This window comes from Rhinopithecus roxellana, chromosome 3, assembly GCF_007565055.1.
Source record: "Rhinopithecus roxellana isolate Shanxi Qingling chromosome 3, ASM756505v1, whole genome shotgun sequence".
Lineage (NCBI taxonomy): Eukaryota > Metazoa > Chordata > Mammalia > Primates > Cercopithecidae > Rhinopithecus > Rhinopithecus roxellana.
Genome location: NC_044551.1, coordinates 33262759 through 33269365, shown reverse-complemented (window position 1 = coordinate 33269365; position 6607 = coordinate 33262759).

Here is a 6607-nt window from a genome sequence, read left to right as displayed (position 1 = left end):
AGATTTCTCACTATATCCTCCTTGTGTCTTACTCTCGTTTTTATTTTTCCTGTTCCATGTTTCAGTTGGATAGTTTAATTTATCTTTCCATTCATTAATTCTCTCTTATCCAATCTGCTGTCAAATCCATTCACTGAGTTCTTAACATTATTTTAGTCTTTATTTATAAAAATTATTTCTTTTTCAAATCTGGTATGACAAATTTTATAGTTTTCCTGTTTCCTGCAGATATTGTAGAGTTTGTCATTTACTCCCTTAAACATGGTAACTATGGTGATATTTTAGTCTGTATGATACTTTCAGTACAGGAGGAGAGTGCAAATGTTTCTGCTTTCTGTTGATTCTGCAGATTCTCATTGAAATCCTAGCTTAATTTGAGGAGGTCTCCTAAAGATTTCCCACCTTGGATGGCTTTGAGCCCTGACCTTTGCTGCCTCTCTCCATGCAACCCCTGAGCAGAGCCCAAGTGAACAATAGCCAGAAGTGCTTTCAGGCCTACGTGCTCTCATGTCTGATATTCCAGTTGTTTTTCTGGTTACAAGTCTGTCCCCCCAAATTGTCCTGGGAACTTCTGACTGCTGTTTTTTCTTTTCAGTTGAGTTCAAAATTATTTTGACCTGTGTGTGTGCGTGTGTGTGTGTGTGTGTGTGTGTGTATCTGTATGTTGGTAGTAGAGGGTTGATTCGAATGACCCAGCTGCCATGACTGGAAACCAGAAGCTTAATGATACTATTTTGGTCTTTCACATTCTTGAGTATATCCAAGTTGGCATGATATCCCCACAACATGATGGAATTTGAGTGCTTAACTGCATGTGAAGTACTCTGGATAGGATTATGGACTAGCATCAAGGAAAAGGAAGGGGAAATTAACTTTGCTTACATTTCTTATCTAATCCTAGTTATTTAAGAATATTATCCAAGTCCTTATTGAACAACAACCGTTTGCACGTCTCAAGACAGTGTGAGTTCCACAAATCTTCACTGAACTCGTAGTCTGAGTGCCAGCATATTACTGGAGATAGATTTATTTAAACAATCAGATTTGTGAATGGAAGCCTCCAAAAACACAAAATTTAAAAATCAACAATTGCTCTTGCTTATTAGGAGGCTGTATTTTTATATTTTAAAAATATCAATGCTTCTCACACATGCCTTTATACAAAATTAATGAAATAGAATATTTTAATCAAAATACTAAAAATATGCTTTTAAAACTAAGACTGCTGTGAAGACTAAAAAAATTTTGAATTCAAATTACAAAATCATTTGGTCTGAAAACATAAGGTACTCCACATTTTACCTGTTGTAAAGTTTAAAGTCCTTGTGAGCAATTTGAAGTGTCAACTTTCCTACTGATGTGGCCTACATATTTCAAAATCCAATCTCTATTCTGTTTAATAGTAGGTGCTTTCTGAAGGCTATAGTCCATCACACAAGAAAATACTTCTTCTCACTTATACAACACATGTGTTCATGACATTCAATTTTAGAGTACAAATACTAAGTCGACTGGTCTTCATTTTCTTGAAAAGCTAAGCGAGGTAAAAAATAATAGCCATACATACAGATCACAAAAAAAGTTATTTCTTTTCCACGTGGTTTCCAACAGCCATGATGAAGCCAGCATTGGGTGCTGAGTGCGTGTCATGTGGGCTTTCCAGGGCTCAGAGCAGCCATGCTCAGCAGCAAGGACATCGTTCCTCAGGTTGCTTAAGAAGTCAAACCCAGGCCGGGCGCGGTGGCTCATGCCTGTAATCCCCGTACTTTGGGAGGTCGAGGCAGGCGGATCACGAGGTCAGGAGTTCAAGACCAGCCTGACCAACATGGTGAAACCCCTTCTCTACTAAAAATACAAAAATCAGCCGGCCTGGTGGAGTGCGCCTGTAATCCCAGTTACTCAGGAGCCTGAGGCAGGAGAATCGCTTGAACCCTGGAGGTGGAGGTTGTATTGAGCCGAGACCACACCACTGCACTCTAGCCTGGGTGACAGAGCAAGACTTGGTCTCAAAGAAAAAAAAAAAAAAAAGAAGTCAAACCCTGCTTCTCCTGACCCTATTGCCTCTACATGCTCCACCTTGATTTCTAGAGGCTTGAGACCCCAAATGTCCCTTCTGTAGCTTAATCAAATCATCTGGGGTGGTTTCTCAACGTTGCTTTTGCATGTATACTCAGAAATGGGTATCTCAAAAGGGAAACCGAATCTTTTTCTTGAGAGGCAGCATGGTGGAGTGGTGGCCTCGGGCGTGGTCTGGGATCCAGTGCTGACTTCACCACCTACTGTCTTACGATCTTAGATAAACTATCTCATCCCTCTGTGCCTCAGTTTACTCATTTGTTAGAAGAGATAATGATTGCTTCCACTTCATAGACTTGCCATGAGGAATAAATGAGGTCATAAACAGAAAGAATTTAGACCAGTTTGGCATATAAAAAGTGCTCAACAAATTTTTTGATGTTATTATTCAGACTTGAGAAATGTTGTGCAGAGCTTTGGTTAACTCACCTGGGGAGAGTAATATTCTTGAGAGAGAGTTTTGAATGTAGTTCAGAAATAATTAAATGCGTTCCTTGATTGAAATAGAAAGGCAATTAAGACAATGAAGTATTTTTCTCTGTCGTATCTAGGACATATTTTCTCATTTTCCTTTTGTAATGGAAAAATGTGAAACTCGGTGAAACTTTCTCAGAGTAGTGACAAATTACTCATTCTGAGGTCAATTGTTCCCCAGCAAATATATTTCAAACAGGGAGGTGGGTAAGATTCTAGAGGTCTTAGAATTCAATGCTGGGGTAGAATGATGTTTAGGACTCAGGCAGCCCAGATTACTGGTGTTGCCAGCCATATGATTTTGGAAAAGCTGGGTCTCAGGCTTCCTAACTATAAACTAGGGGTAACAATATCCACCCACAATGGTGATGGTGTTAGGGTGACAGGAGGCAGGCTGCGACTGTTATTACACGGTAGCTGAGTAAAAACCCACAACTGAGTTTACAATGGGTTCCAGGGACTGACTACAATAAGCAGCAATGTGTTCACATAAAATGGACTCAGTAGCCAGGCTTCCTTCATTCTACTCAAGAAAATCATCTCATAGGCCACGTGCGGTGGCTCACACCTGTAATCCCAGTCCTTTGGGAGGCCGAGGCAAGCGGATCACCTGAGGTCAGGAGTTCAAGACCAGTCTGACCAATATGGTGAAACACCATCTCTACTAAAAATACAAAAATTAGCTGGGCATGGTGGCAGGCGCCCATAATCCCAGCAACTCAGGAGGCCGAGGCAGGACAATCGCTTGAACCTGGAGGCGGAGTTTGCAGTGAGCCGATATCGTGCTATTGCACTCCAACCTGGGTGACAAGGAAAAAAAAAAAAAGAAAGAAAGAAAATCGTCTCACAGATACATGTATCTTGTTATCTGGGATGGGGCACAAAACACCCCAGATATGTGTCTAGGAATAGGGCAGTGGAATGAAGGAGGGGGAGGCAGTGACAACTTAGAATGTTATAGATGCTGTATCCATTAATCTCTTCATGCACATCTTTATTTTTCTGATGGGAATTATATTTATTTCATTAATGGGTATTGGGAAGGCTCTGGAGAGGGTAAACAGATGAATAATCCACAGTCCCCATCTTTAAAGAAACTGTAGGGAGAAAACAGAAGTGTGGTATTTACAGAAAGCCATCTACATGTTTGAGCATTATATCAGAGTAGGCTATTGTCAAACAGCTCTGAAATTTCAATGACTTAACACAATAGATGTTCATGTCTTGCTCATACAAAATCTATTTCCTCATGTAGTAGTTTATGGACACAAACGCCTTCCATTTTCTGACTCTGAGATACCCTAGAGTGGGAGTCAGCACACTGTGGCTCATGGGTCAATTCCAACCTACCTACTGTTTTTTTTGAAACAGAGTTTCCCAGGTTGTAGTGCAGTGGCGCAATCTCGTGTTACTGCAACCTCTGCCTCCCAGGTTCAAGCAATTCTCCTGCCTCAGCCTCCTGAGTAGCTGGGATTAGAGATGTGTGCCACCACGCCTGGCTAATTTTTGTATTTTTACTAGAGGTGGGGTTTCACCATGTTGGTCAGGCTGGTCTTGAACTCCTGACCTCATGATCCGCCCATCTCGGCCAATCTACTGTTTTTAAACATTTTTTTGTAAATCAAGTTTTATTGGAAGACAGTCATACCTATTCACTTCCCTTTCATTTGTGCTTTGTAGCTGCTCTCACATTGCAATGGTAGAGTGAAGCAGTTGTGACAGAGACTGTATGGTCCACGAAGGTTAAAATATTTACCATCTGTCCCATTACAGGGAAAATTTGCTAAGTCTTGCCAGAGGGCATCAGAGTCCAGTGTTAAATTCTCTGATTTAGCTCACAGAAGGAAGAGAAAAAGAGTGGAAGATTATGCAGGAGGATTGATGGACTATGTCTGGAAATGGCTTTCTTCAATCCCACCTCACCCTGACTTCAACGGAAGCCAGGAAATGCAGCCTTGCTATTGCCCAGAAGGAAAATGCAAAGCAGTTCTCCACAGACTGGTACTGTGCTAGACTCTTCCATTCACTCTTCTTTTTGTTCATCAAAACAACTCTTTAAGCTGGGCATGGTGGCCTGAGCCTATAGTCCTAGCAACTTGGGAGGCTGAGGCAGGAGGCTCACTTGAGCCCAGGAGTTTGAGGCCGCTATGATCTTTGATCACACCTGTTAACAGCCACTGCACTCCAGCTTGGGCAACATAGACCTTGTCTCTAAAAAAACAATCAAGCAAACAAAAACCAAAGACAGAACTGCTTTGCAAATGAGTTATCTGAGGTTCAGAGAGGTTAAGCAACTTGCCTCAAGGTCACCCAGCATCAAAATAGTTGTAGTAGCGATAAGATTCTCATCATACTTGTGATATTCTTTCTGAAAAATCTTTTTTAATTGTGGTAAAATATGGTAATACTTAACATGACATGTACCCCTCTGTTTTTAAAGTGTGCACCTCAGTGGCATCTGAAATGCGTTCTTGAGGGTGGGAAGCTTCCTAGTTGTTAGTAAGAAATTTAAAACTTAGGGTTTCATTTCAATGATAATCTTAAAAAGTTAAACAGATTCATCTGGGCAATACCTTTAAACTGAAGACTGACATGAAATTTCTGAGGTTAAGTTTTAGTTTATGTTTATTGGTGCCAACGGTAATTCTGAATTGTCATAGGCTGGTAAGAAGGGGCTGAAATGGATTTGATACTGAAATTATTCCTTTAAGCTTTTCCTATATACTATGAGCTAAGGAATGTTTTGTGGTAGTTTACAAAGAGAGAAAAGTGGTAGAAGAATTAAGCGATACAAATGACATAACTATAAAGGCATGCCATATCCAAAAGACTCTACTCCATTGAATTCAAAGCGATGTTGATATTTGAGAGGTAATTCAGTTTCCACAAAACAATGTCATCTGCATATTTTATTATTGTTTACTTATAAATCATTGGTTTTGTGGGGTTTTTCTTCTTCATTTAGTTTGCAGTTTAGTTTCACCATTGTTTAAGCATTGTTATGCATGAAGAAATGATCTCTAGTTTTATGCTTGCACATATTTAAGTTACATAATAAAATTAATTTAAATAAAAACATGAGAGGTCTAGAAGAATACTTTCTCCTTGAAAGGTATGTGTCTATGTCTGAAGTATAAGAGTGTCTACCCTACAGAGATAGTTCTCTTTTACAAAAGATTTAAATTTGAATTAGGAAACTGTGCCAATGAAGACAAGCTAAGTTCAGCTGCAATAACAAGCAAGGCAGAAATTCCAGTGGCTTAAACCACTTGCTTACATTAAATCCATTGCATATTGGTAAAGAGCTCACAGTGCTTCTGTCTGCCTACAAACTCTTCTTGGCGTTAAAATATTCCATTTACTGAACAAAAACAGCACATGATAAACTGTTCAGAAAGGAAACTTGTTTTTACTTTTCAGGGACGGACATCTGTATGGCCCTATAGGCATATATGGTCCAAGAAACTTCTGCCAGTTTCTTCTAAATGTCTGCCTACAAACTTCTCTTTGTGATAAAATCCTCCATTCACTGAGCAAAAACTACACGATGAAGTGTTCAGAAAAAAAAGTTTGTTAATATTTTTCAGGCCTGGATAACTGTATGGCTCTATAGACACAAATGGGTTTAAGAAACCTCTGCTAGCTTCTTCTACATGTCTGCCTATAAAATCATCTTAGTGTTAAAATCTTCTGTTCATGGAAAGAAAACAGTACATGATGAACTGCTCAGAAAAGAAGCTTGTTTTTACTTTTCAGGGCTGGATGTCTGTATGGATATCAGGACCCAAACTGATGGATCTAATCTCAATAATATTTCTGGTTGAGGAGAACAAGTGCTTTGGGGGTTCTCTCACCTGCAGATAAATGTGCTGGATCAATTAAGTCAGATGACGGCGCCGAACTTCTAGAAGAGGAGCATAGTCCTCAGGTGCGGCCAGGAAAAGAGTGAACCAGGCATCTGTTACCAGCAATCATGTCTGCAACAGAAAGCGTCCTGCATCTTTTTATAAAAAAGTGCTCCATGGCATTCTTCTGACACTTTCTATTCCCTACTAAA